Consider the following 13,869-nt stretch of genomic DNA (forward strand, 5'->3'; position numbering starts at 1 on the left):
TCAGAGATTAAACCCCAAGGTCCCTGCATGCTCCCCTAAGCTAGCCTAAGAAGGTGCTTTAGACCGCTGGCCTGTTTTTTTCTTGTTGGTTAACTAGAATAAGAATCTGAAAATGAGAAGGAAGAAAGTATAACTTTAGGTTTAGTAGAACTTCTATTCTGTCCCTTTCTAGAAGGGCTCTTTTCCTCCAGCCCAGCACGGCCAGGAGTTGTGGGAAAGGGAATCACAAATCCCCTGAGTAGTTTCCTGACCTATTGTTTTAAACATGAACACTACAGCAGTCAAACTTGTAAATTAAATTAAAATGGGATATGATGAGGGATAATAGATTTTGCTCCCTAGCATTCTACTCAATATGATACTGTTCTTGATTTATCTTTATAGTTAGTGGGAGCATTTTAGTGGGCCTCAGTTTGTCCTTTTTTCGCTATGGGAGCCAAGGACTAGGGTGCATTTGTGCCAATTGTAAATGTAGTAATTTTGACTGTGCACTTTGGTTACAGAGGAATTTTTTATTGTTAGGGCCATAGATTCACTGGATCTAATGTACCTGGATGACAACTTTAGATTTCATTATCATTAAATCTCTATGTACTCTGACATAGATTACTCTGATAGATGGTTTTGCTGTCACTTTAGGTCCACCATATAAGTGTTCTGCACTCAACAACTGGATCCTAATGTCAGCTAAGGAAATTCAGGAGAGTGTGAATATATGCCTTAGTATGCCACGCATAAGAAAGGAAAGCTGAGATACTTACATTTCATCTCCCTTTGGTCAAAGTTGAGCACTGCTTCCAGTGTAACTCTCTAACACATCTGAATTGCTACATGACAGAGAGCAAGTTTCAGTGGCAAGAAAAACTGCTCAGTTGCAGGCACTGAAATGGGAAGTTAACTCTACATATGCTATTGAAACAAGAGCTGCACTGCTATTACCTGCTACTTGTGGCCAACTACTTTTTTAAAAAAGAGAATACGAAATAGTAATAAAAATTAGAAATGGTACAGAATTTCACCAAATAAATAATAGGAACTCGACAGTGTTTATTGAATTGCATAGTGTTATCTTCAACTTAGTTGTTCAGATTACCAGATATATGCATGCAAAATTGGAAGAAAAACTATAAGAAACTAAGAAGAAGGAAAAATGAAAAAAAGACCAAAAAAATGAAGTATTAACTGCTCCTTTCAAGGGACCAGCATAAATCTATAGTATAATTATCCAAACCATCCTGAAAATAGATGATAGATAGATAGATAGATAGATAGATAGTTGATAAATAGGTCTTTTTACCATTCCCTCTCAAGTCCTCATCTCAGTAATTCCCTCTTTTGGGTAGATTCATTCCATTTTCACAATATTGTAGTACTCTTCATATTTTATTTACTTTTTCAGGTTCTTACACTAGGGACACAATACAATGTTTGCATAGGCAGGTCTGATTTATTTCACTTAAGAGTCTCTAGTTGCATCCATTTACCAATACAAGACTTAAATTTATCTTTTTTATAGCTGAATAATACTTCATTGTATAAAAATAGCACATTTTCTTTACTGATCTCTCAGTTAATGGGTATTTGGGTTGTTTCCAAGATTTAGCTATGACAAATTGTGCTGCTAAAGCATGGGTGCATATAAACTGCTGTGGTACAATGTTTTCTGTTCTTTTGGAAAAATACCCAGTAGAGAAATAGCTGGATTTAATGAGACCTCCAATCCTAGGTTTTTAAGGAATCTACACACTGATTTCCATAGTGGTTGTACCAGTCTGCATTCCAATGAACAGGGGAGAAGGATTCCTTTTTGTCCACAGGACCCCAGCATTTGTTATTGGTTGACTTCTTGATGATAGATAGCTATTCTTTCTGGAGTGAAATGGAATCTCAATGCTGACTTAATTTGTTTTAATTGGTCTCAAATGACCAGTGATGTTAAACATTTTTCCATATAGTTATTTGCCATTTTCATTTCTTCATCTGAGAAGGGTATATTCATCTCATATGCCCCTTTTTGGATTGGGTCTTTGAATTGTGGGGTCTGATTGTTTTTTAAATTATATATTTTAGATAGAAGGCAGTTAGCTAAAATTTTTTTGTTAGTAGGGCAGTTGGCTAAAATTTTTTCCCAGTTTATGGATTTTCTTTTTACTCTCTTGATGATTTCATTTAATGTACAGAAACTTTTCAAAAGTATGAGATCCCAGTTGTTGATTATTTGAAGTATTTCCCATGCAGTTTGATTTTTGTTCATGAACTCTCTACCTACATCTATGTCTTTAAAGTTTCTACCTACATTTTCCTCCAGAAGATTTCGTGTGTCTGTTTTAATGTCTAAATATTTGATTCATTTTGACTGTACTTTAGTGCATGGTGATAGACATGGGTCTAATTTTAGCCTTTGGCATATAGAAAGGTAGTTTTTCCAGCACCATTTATTCAGATCCTACTTTCTTCCAGTGCACATGTTTGGAACTTTTGTCAAAGATAAGGAGGCTAAATATGTTTATAGTTCTGTTTACATCTTCTTCTTCTTCTTTTTTTTTTTTTTTAAAAGATTTATTTATTTGGTACAGGATCTTGCTACACAGCCCAGACTCATAGCGATCCAACTATCTCAGCCTCTTCAGCAAAAGCATCACAGGTGGGCACCACCATGCCTGGTTCAGTGCCTGGCCTGGCACAGGGCCAGCAAAGCATATAGTACCAGGGATTAAACCTGGGTCCTTGCACTTTCCAGGTAGGCACTTATACCACTGAGCTATCTCATTGGCCCCATGCATCTTTTAATTTGTTCCACTGATCTTCAGATCTGTTATTATGACACTACTATGCTGATTTTATCATAGTAGCTTTATAGTATAACTTCAGATCAGGGATTGTGATGCCTCCTGTCTTTACTTTGTTGCCCAGAATTGCTTTTGATAGTCTGGGTCTCTTCTGGTTACAAGTGAATTTTAGGAATGTTTTCTCTAGATTTGTGAGGTATACATTCCCAATTTTGGGAATATAGCCATTTTCACAATGTTGGTTCTTTTTATCAGGGAGCAAAGGATATCTTTTCATTATTTGAAATCCTCTTCAATCTCTTTCTCAGAGTACTCTAATTTTCACTGTATGAATCTTTTTCCTTCTTTGTCAGATTGATTCCTAAATGTCTCATTTTTTGGATGTTATTATGAAGTGTATGGCTTCCCTAATTTCTCTCTTGGTGTGTTTATTGTTTGTGTAGAAAAATGCTATTGATATTTAGGTATTGACTTTGTATCCTGCTACATTATTGAATTTGGTTATTAAATCGGTAAGTATCTTAGTGGAGTTTTTGGGTCTTCTATGTAGAGTATCATGTCATCTGTAAATAATGATAATTGCACTTCTTTCTTTTCAATCATTATTCCTTGTATTTCTCTCATGCAATTGTTCTGACTAAGATTTTCAGAACTATAATTGGTTTGTCATGACAAGAAATATGTATTTAGAAGACCAGAATGACAGGTATTCTAAGCGTGACCCTTCTACTACACATTACTATCTTCAGTGCAGTTACTTGCTTCACTGGTATCAACATGTATAGATAGTTAGGGTGAGAATCTTACCAATTAACTGCTAGTTTCAAAAACCTGCTGATGTTTCTCAGGATCATTGCCTTCCCCTCTTGTTCGTATAAGTATATGGCTTTACCCCGTCATGTATCCCAGCTTTTCTCCTTGCCCTCTCCTCGTTGTCCAATCCTCAAGTTCTTGCTTTCCTTTTAATTGTGTTATACCTTTTTATTTGTATTTCTTCTTTATTTTATTTTATTTTTTTTAATTTTTATTTATTTATTTATTTTTTTAACATTTATTTAGTGTGTGTGTGTGTGTGTGGCCAGCTCAGCCCACCTGGGGGCGGGGCTGGCTGGCATGTGGTGCTGGGGGATCCAACCGTGGTCCCTGTGCTTTGCCAAGCTTGTTCCAAGTAGGTGCTTTAGACCACTGAGTCATCTCTCCAGCCCCTGTATTTCTTCTTTTGAGTTCTTATACTAGAGAAATTATATGATATTTACACATGTGGGTCTAGTTTATTTCAATTATGAGCATATCTTCAACTGGCATCCAATTAAATATAAATGCTTCAAGTTTATCATTCTTTATAGCTGAGAACTACTCCATTGCATAAAAATACCACATCTTTTCAACCATTCCTCATGTGATGGGCATCTTGGTTGCTTCCAAGATTTGGCTATCACAAATTGTGCTGCTATAAACATAGGTACACATATATCACTATGATATGACATTTTCAATTCCTCTGGGAAAATTCCCAGTAGGGGGATAGCTGGCTTGAATGGGATGTCCAGTCCTAGTTTTTTAAGTAGTCTCCACACTGATTTCCATAATGGTTGTACCAGTCTACATTCCCACTAGCAGTGAAGAAGGGTTCCCTTTTCCCCACAGCCTCTGCAACATTTGTTGTTAGTTGATTTCTTTATGATAACCATTCTTTCTGGGGTGAGATGGTATTTCAGTGTTGTTTTAATTTGCATTTTGTGGATGGGTAGTGATGTGGAGCATTTTTTCATATATTTATTCGCTTCTTTAATTTCATCCTCTAAGAAGTGTGTGTTTATCTCGGATGCTCATTTCTGGATTGGGTCTTTAAATTTAGGGGCCCTAATGTCTTTTAGCTCTTTATAAATTCTAGAGAGCAGACCTTTGTCTGAGTGCTTATTAGTTAAGATTTTTTCCCAATTTGTGGGTTGCCTTTTCATGTTGTTGGTAGTTTCTTTTGACATGCAAAAACTTCTCAATATGAGGTGGTCCCAGTTGTTAATTCTTTCAAGTATTACCTGTGCAATTTGGCTTTTGTTCATGAACTCTTTGCCTACACTTATGTCTTCAAGGGTTCCTCCTACTTTCCCTTCCAGGATATTTAGTGTTTCTGTTTTAATGTTTAGATCTTTAATCCATTTTGACTTTAGCTTAGTGCATGGTGATAGACCTGGGTCAAATTTCGATTTTCAGCATGTAGAGAGCCAGTTTTTTTAGCACTATTGGTTAAAGAGGCTTTCTTCCAGTAACCATGTTTGGCCCCTTTGTTGAAGGTCAGGTGACTGAGTGTGTTCGCAGAGGCCTCTGCATCTTCTAATCCATTCCATTGATCTTCAGGTCTATTTCACTGTCAACACCATGGCTGATTTTGTCACAGTAGCTTTGTAGTATAATTTCAAGTCAGTAATTGTAATGCCTCCTGCCTTGTCTTTGTTGGCCAGGATTAAGGCAGTTCTTTAAAAAAATAAAAATAAAAAAATGCCATGCTAATCTTCGTATTATATGTACCATATTGTAAATACCATATTGTACACTGTAAATGGATGGAACTTTTATCAATAGAAAGGAAATGTTTCCTATCATTTCTCTTAGTTTGTTGAAAAGATATTTGTGCTTATATTATATGATTAATTTTTCCTGATTATACCTTGTCAAGTTAATTTCCTATTATCTTTGTATCACTGTGTTAAAGTTTTTCTCTTTAAAATAATAAAAAAAATCTAAAAAAATATGTAGCCATTAAAGAAAAGAAGCAGTGATAGTGGGCATTTTTTCCCTCTTCCTGATTTTAAAGTGAAAGTTTTCCGTTTTTTCCATCTAGTATGATATTAGCTGTTGGTTTGTGATAGATGGCTTTTATCAAGTTGTGGTAAAAGACTATTTGGATTTTCTGTTTTTTTTTTTTTAAATTATACATGAGTGCTGAGCTTTGTTGAAAGCTTATTCTGCCTCTATTGAGATGATTATGTGGTTTTTGTCTTTGGCTCTTTTGATATGGTATATTAAATTTATAGATTTTCTTATATATTGAACCATCCCTGTATTCCTGAAATGAATTATAATAGGTCAAAATGTGTAATCTTCTTGATGATTTGCTGCAATCTGTTTGCTAGTATTTTATTGATGATTTTTGTATCTATGTTCATTAGAGAGATTGATATGTTCTCTTTTTTTTAGTTGGGTCTGTCTCTGATTTTGCTGTCAGAATAATGCTTGCCTCCAGGAATGAGTTTAAGAGAATTTTTTCCCTTTGAACTTCACTGAAGAGCTTGAGAAAAGTTATATTAAATATTCTCTAAATTTCTTGCATAATTCAGAGGTGAATCCATCAGGATTTGGGCTTTTCTGTGTTGGTAGGTCTTATGGTTTTTATCTAGCTGTCCCTTTAAAGCCTCATGCAGCCATTGAAACAGGTTTCTAGACTTTGTCATTAGTTCATGATCCAATGCTGAGATTATGGGTATGAGTGTTATACCTACCCTGGGAAGGATAATCTGAATACAATATAAGGAAGAGAGAGAGGCTTGCAAAGTCACCCAACTTCTGCTCCTCCCTTTATTGGCTCTTGCTCTTCTGTTGCTTTCTGCCACCATGAGCTGCTATCCTCTGCCATGTGACACTCTGCCTTTGAGCCAGCCAAGTATGGACTGAAAACTCCACTAACTGTGAGCTAAATAAACTTTTCCTTCCTTAATTTGAGCTGCCAGGAATTTTTGTCCTGGCAATGAGAGAAAAGTAACCAAGACAGTAGGAGTTTTTGTTGTTGTTACATGTTTAATTCCATTTCCTGTTTTGGAGTTATTCAGAGTTTAATATATCTTTTGACTCAGCTTTAGCATTTCATATGTATCTATGAAACTGTCCGTTTTTTCTGTGTTTTCCATGCTGTGAGAGTAGATTTTGGAAGTAAATATTGATGATCATCTGAATTTCTATAGAGATTTTAGTGTTGTTGTGATTTTCATTGCTTACTGCATGAATTTGATGGTTTTTTTCCTTTTTTTGATAAGGCAGTTTAGAGGTTTATCAATTTTTATTTATTATTTTCAAGAACCAACTCTTTCATTCATTAATTCTTTGTATTGTTTCATTCATTTCCATTGTATTAATTTTTTTCTCTAATCTTTATAATGTCTTGCTTTCTTCGGGCCTTGGGCTTGTCTTGCTTTTCTTTTTCTAGGAACTTGAGGTATAGCATAAGATCATTTATTTGGGCTTGTTCCATTTTTTTAATGTGCAAATTTACCACTATAAATTTCCCTCTTACGACAACTTTCACTGTACCCCACAAGTTTTGGTAAGTTGTATCTGCATTTTTGTTCGATTGTAAATATTGTTTAATATCTTTTTTAATTTTATCTGTGACCCCCTAAGTTGTTTAGGAGGTTATTTAATTTCCATGTGTTTATGATGCTTTCACAGAAATTGACAATAATTTCCACTTCTGAACATATATATATATATATATATATATTTGCAGAACCGGGGACTGAAATAATATTTTGACAATAATTATCACTTTTATTGCACTATGTTCAGATAGTATGCATGTGATAATTTAAATTCCTTTGCATTTACTTAAGCATGTTCAATGTGATAGTATATAGTCTATTTTGGAGAATGTCCCAGGTGCAGCTGAGAAGAATGTGTACTCTGATGTTTCTGGGTGAAATACTCTGTAAGGGTCTATTAAGTCCATTTCTTCACAAGTTTGATTTAGTCATGTTATTTCTTTGCTGATTTTTTTTTTTTTGCCTAGTTGATCTGGCTCTTCATGACAGTGGCATGTTAAAGTCTGTCATTACAACTGTATTATTGCTCATTTGATTTTTCATTTTGTTCAGATTTGCCTTATGTAGCTCAGTGCTACTATACTAAGTACATATATGATTGTTAGACCTTTCTCTTGCAGTTTTTCCCTAACATGTATGTAGTGACATTCTTTATCACTTTGAATTATTCTTTGTTTGAAGTACATATTTTCAGAATGCAGAATAGCTACCACTGCTTTTTTTCTGGGTTTCCGTCTCATGGAGTATTGTTTCCCATCCTTTTACTTTCAGTCTGTGAATTTCCACTTGAGTTAAACATGTTTCTTGTATGCATCACATTGTTGGATTTTGTTTTGTAATCTACTCTGCCAATCTGTCTCTTTTGATTGGTGAAGTGAGGCTGTCTGCATTGATGGTTATAACTGATTTGTATTGACTAATCTTTGTTATGTGATTTTCTAGTTTTATCTTCCTTATTTTTCCCCTTTTGTTCTAGAAGATGTGATTATTTCTGCCTCTTTCTGGACTATCTTTCAATACTCTTTGTAAGGTTGGTTTGGTGGTCATGAATCTCTTCATTTGTTCTTTTTCATGAAAGAATTATGTCTTTCCATTGAATTTGATAGTTTTGTAGGGTACATCAATATGGATTAGAAATTATTTTCTTTCAGGATCTGATATCCTTCACTCCGGGCTCTTCTTGATTAGATGGTTTGTGTTGAGAAATCTGTCTTGATTTTGATGGGCTTTCCATTGTAGGTGATTCATTTTTTCTCTTTTAACAGCTGTTAATATTCTGTTCTTTTGCTGAATTTCTGGGCTCTTGATTATTATGTGTCTAGGGGTAGTTTTCTTTTGATTAGTGCTGTTTGATGTTTTATATGCCTCACTTTTCCCTATATCAGATTCTTTTCCCATACTTGGGAAATTTTCTGCTAGTACTTCCTCATATAGTCTTTTTATGTCATTTGTGCTGACTCCTGCAGTATTTTTTTTTTTTGACACCTACTAGTCTTACATTGTTTTTCTTTGCATCATGTTGTACCTTTTGAAGTGTTATTTCCTGGTTCCTTGTTAGTTTTAAGAGATGTTTCCTTTCAAGTTCATTGGTTGCAACACTGTCTTTGAAGTCTGAAAGTCTATCTTCAGGTTCATTTAAGTGGCTTTGCTGGAATTCAATGGAATTCTTAATTTCTGCATATCTGTCAGTAAAGCTGACAGATAAGCAAAGGTCAGTAAGGCTCCCACTACAGCAGTGGTGGGGCAATGTAGGACTCACCAAGGCTTTTGCTACTAGTAGGGGAGACAATGTGATGCTTAGCAAAACATCTGTGCAGGTGGTGGGCATGGGCAGGACTCATCCAGATCCCACAGCTACCCTGCATGTGCCTAAGTTCTCAGATGTTGGGACTGAAAGCCAGCACAACTGCTGTGTCTGCATGGTGCTGGGCCACAGGTCCCAGCTCACTGGGACCCTGAAGCCACCCTGCATCCTCCTAAGTTCCCAGATGGTGGACCAGGTGCCAGCACAAGTTCCACAGTTACGCACTGTTGGCCCATGGGTCATCTATGTGCCTGAAATTTAGTGTATGTATAGTGTTTTTATAATTAATAAATTAGTACCCATGAGATCATCTAGCAGAGTGAATTTGCCAGAAGTTCAGGAAAGCAAAAGTTCAGCCATACAGTTTTTGATATGGACATGGATAAAAATTAGAATGATGTACAGGGAAAATGGAATTCTAGTGTAATATTACTAGCTTCATAAGAGATATTTAGGTGTAATTTTGTTGTGTTGTTACAGTTCTGCCTGATTGGATTATATGCTAATCCTGGGCTAAAGAATTAGAAAATATGACTTTTACTTCTATTTTCTGGAAAAAATTATAAAAAATGATATTTCTTCCCTGACTGTGGAATAGAATTAACCAATAAACCCATCTGAATCTTGTGTTTTCCTCCCTTGTGTTTTCTGGAAGGTTGTTAACATTGATTCAATTTCTTTAGTAGATGTAGGCTAATTAAAATTGTTTATTCTAATATGAGTTTTGGCAATTATTAATACATTTCAAGTAATTATTACATTTTATCTAAATTATAAACTTTGTCAGTATAAAGTTGGTCATAATATTTCTTTCTTTCTCTTTCTTTTTTTATTAATTAAGTTTTTGTTTTCTTGTATTTTTGAGACAGGGTTTCACTATATTGTTTGAGCTTGTCTTAAACTCACTTTGCAGCACAGACTGGCCTCAAACTGGCAGCAATCCTCCTTCCTATAATTTTAAAAGTTCATTTTCTTCTGCTTACTTTGGTTTTGACTCAATATTTTTTATATCAGTTTCATAAGGTAGAAGCATAGATTAATAGTTTTGGATCTTTTCCCTCTTTAACATATTCTTTTATTTTTTAACATACACAAATAGAATACTACTTGACAGGAGAAATAGAAATACAATAAAATCAATTGAACAAATATTAGGTATTTAGTTAGTAATAAGAATTGTATGTTTCTTCTACTTCCATAATATAGTTGGACACTTACCTATGCTCTTTATATTTTCAATAATACTACTTTGATGATAAAATTTTACTTAAAAAAAGCACAGATGGAAAATACATAAAACATTGAACAAGATAGTAATTTAAATAATTCAATAAAAAGGTGCATTTTATAAATTAAATTGTCTTAACAATACAAGATCTACAAAAACATTGCTTTACATGTAAAAGTTCACAAAAGCTAAAAGTAGAAAGAAATCTAATATATCATGTAAACGCAAATAAAAAATCTTGAGTCTTCATGTCAGATAAAACAAGACAAAAAATTTAACAGCCATTAAGAGACAACTTTCATAATGAAAAGGGTCAATTTCTAAAGAGAATATAAAACTCTAAATAACCATAAACATACTAAAATAATCTTAAAATGCACAAAGTACAGAATGAAAATTAAAGTAGATAAATTTCAATTACAGCTAGAGGGGCCGGGGAGATGGCTCAGTGGAATAAGTGCTTCCCAGGCAAGCACAAGGGCCTGAGTTCAATCCCCGGATTAGAAAAAAAAAAAAAAAAAAAAAATTACAGATTTTAGCCCTCAACTGAAAAAAGATAATAGACGAAATAAATATAATAAAGACATAAAATTTTTGTCAAAAACCATCAGATAACTTAATTTTAATGAATTTTATGTAACATTTCAATCAAAATAGTAAAATGAACATTTTTCCCAGTACGCATGTATGTTCTCAAAGTTATTCCCTGCTAAATCATGCACATTATATTACATGAAAGCACTGGAATCAGTTAGCAATAAAGAGAAAGATATCTGGAAAGTCTTGAAGCAGGTGGGAATTAAAGAGTAGAATTAAAAACAACTGTAGCTGAAGAAAAAAATCACATCAGATATTATAAACTATGCATAAAATTCATCAAAATTTATTAGCTAAGACGCAGGAATTATAGAAATAAGTTCTTTTTTTTTTTTTTTTTTTTTTTTTTTACTGAACCAGGGATTAAACTCAGACTCTTGCGCTTGCCAAGGAAGCGCTTATTTTATGGAGCCATCTCCCCGGCCCCTGAAATAAGATCTTAGGTTGAAAAAGAAGAAAGGTTTTATATCAAAATTTCATTCTGCCAGTATAATAAACTAGAAAACTAAGAAATAACACCCAAAGAATAAAAAAGGGGAAGATACAAAGAAGTTAACAAAATAAAATTTAGAAAAAAAAGAAAACCAAGCTGCATCTTTAAAGTTTTTCTTTTTTAATTTGCTAAATTTGTTATACAGAATCATCAGGAATAAGAATTAAGCAAAAATGAGAGAGATTGAGATTGAATAAATTACAAATGTTAGGAATGAGAAAAGATCACTCTAGGTTCTAGAAAATTTAACGTGTTACAGTGATGACAAGGAATTGTCATGAACAACCATACATCCCCAAAATTGTCAAGCTGGTGGCAATAGAATATTTGACATTAATTCACAAATGATTGCTCATTGACAATATGATGGACTAAGAGGTCCCAGTCTTATCCACAGATGCAAATAGGTCTTTAAAATCTGGAATATTCTTAACAAGGTTTAACAACCTAGTGAGCCAGAAAAATACTAGGAAAAAAAAAAAAAAAAGACTAGGATAAGCTCCATGATAATGGCAGGAAGGACAGTATGATTCTACCTGCATTTTTCCTAGACCAGCAGAACTCAGAACCTAGAGAAACACTTGGCTATGAATACACCAATGGAGGAAAAAAGGAGAGCCTGTGAAACATAGAGGTCTTTGCAGGCGTGAGATCACAGGTTAACGTTGTTTATCTATTATGGCTAATCTGAAATCTGAAAGACGGACTGCTCTTTCAGATGTGCAGATACTAACACAAGACTATGAGGGAACATTATACACCATAGAAAATCTAACAGTTTTTAAATTTTATGTGCCTACCAAAGCAACATTATATAGCTGCTGCCAAGATTTGATGCTTGTACCTTCTAAAGCAGTGTGTAAAACCACATTTGAGGCCATTTGGGCCACAAACAGGGCTGCCAAGGAGGACTTTGATGGAATATGGGAGTAGACATTCTAAGTGGCTCTGAGCAAGTTTCTTTGCTCTTAGGCTCTCACACTCTCACACCCAGCCCTAAAGATCTCTGAAATGCTTTAAAGATTATATCTCCTATTATTAGGTGAACATTTCATCTATTCTTACTATTCCTTCTATTCCTACTCATCCTTCTATTCCTACTAATCTTTTCATCTAATGATTGTTCGTGCCCATAATATTCTTCCTGGAATAAACCTATTCATCCTCTTCATGGCCAATGCATGAGATTTCCAAATTTTTCAATTCTGCTTTCTCTTTCAGTATAAATTCTGTTTTTAAGTAATTTCTTCCCTTTTGCATCTTACTGTTAATTTCAAAATACAGCCATTCATCTTCTTGACTACATTGCTGCTTAAATATTTCTTCTACAAGATATGATTGTCATTCTTATTTTAGTCTGGAGAGTTCTAGGACATGGAAAAGTTTGTCTTATTTGTTTGTGAATGTATAACAAGAGTGGTCTTTCCCTTAGTTTCCATACTTTGTTCCTCATTCTCTTTGAAGACCCCACTAGAATGGTCTAACCTATCTACTGTTTCTGCTAACATTCTGATTATGACTATTCAAGTAATTTCTAGGAAGTTCCAGACTTTCCCTAGTTCTCTTTTATTCTGAGTCCTCACCAGAATTAACCTTAAAGGTGTTTATAGCTCTTTCCTCAAAATTCTTCTAGTCGTTAGCCATTACCTAGTTCCCAAGCTACTTCTATATTTTAAGCTATTTATCATAACTAGAACTCTATTCCTGCTAACAACTTTTTGTCTTACTGTGTTTTGTGCTATCATGCCAAATACAACATTAAACACGTTATAGAGAAAAGAAAATATTTTACCTCATCATTCCAGGGCCGGAGAACTCCAAGATTCAGGAGCTGCATGTAATGAGAAGCTTCAGGGCATATTATTTTATGGTGACAAGCAGAGGGCAAGAAAGGATGGGATGAAAGAGAGAGGTAACTTGCTTATATAAGGAAAGCATTTGTGTAATAACTAACCCACTCCTGTGATGAGTGCCTTAAATTCCTCATGAGGACCAATTTCATTTGATTCTAGAAAATTGTAAATTTCCCCATTTCCTCAGTAGTCTACTATTTATTAAGAGCTTGTTGTTCAATCTCATTGTGTTTGTGTGCCTCCTGTATTTTTTCTTGCTATTGACTTCTAATTTCATTTCATTATGATCTGATAAATTATTCCAATTTTTTTGTATTTAAGTTTTGTTTTGTAGTTGTTAAAAACCTAAAATGTGAGGTTTTTAAAAATCCCATAGCTGATGGAAAATATGTGAATTCTGTATCTACAAAATGAAATACTCTGCAGATGTCTCTTCAGTCCATTTGATCTATAATGCAATTAAACTTGGACTGTTGTAGATGTATCTATTGGGATATTTTAGTCATTCACTCTTGTACTGTACTGAGTTCTATCTCTTGCTTATGTTCAGTGTTTGTTTTATAAAACCGAATGTTCTGGTGTTTTGTGCACATGTATTTTTAATCATAATGTCTTCTTGATGGGTTTTTCTCTTTATGAATATGTAGTGACCTTCTATGTCTCTTCTGACCAACTGTGGCGTAAAAACTGTTTTGTCATAGAAACAATACCTTTTACAATAGCACCGAGGAAAATGAAATACCTTGGAATTAATCTAACTAAAGAAGTCAAAGATCTTTTCAAGGAAAATTA

The sequence above is a fragment of the Octodon degus genome, unplaced genomic scaffold, assembly GCF_000260255.1.
Source record: "Octodon degus isolate 3935 unplaced genomic scaffold, OctDeg1.0 scaffold00088, whole genome shotgun sequence".
In the NCBI taxonomy this organism is placed as follows: domain Eukaryota; kingdom Metazoa; phylum Chordata; class Mammalia; order Rodentia; family Octodontidae; genus Octodon; species Octodon degus.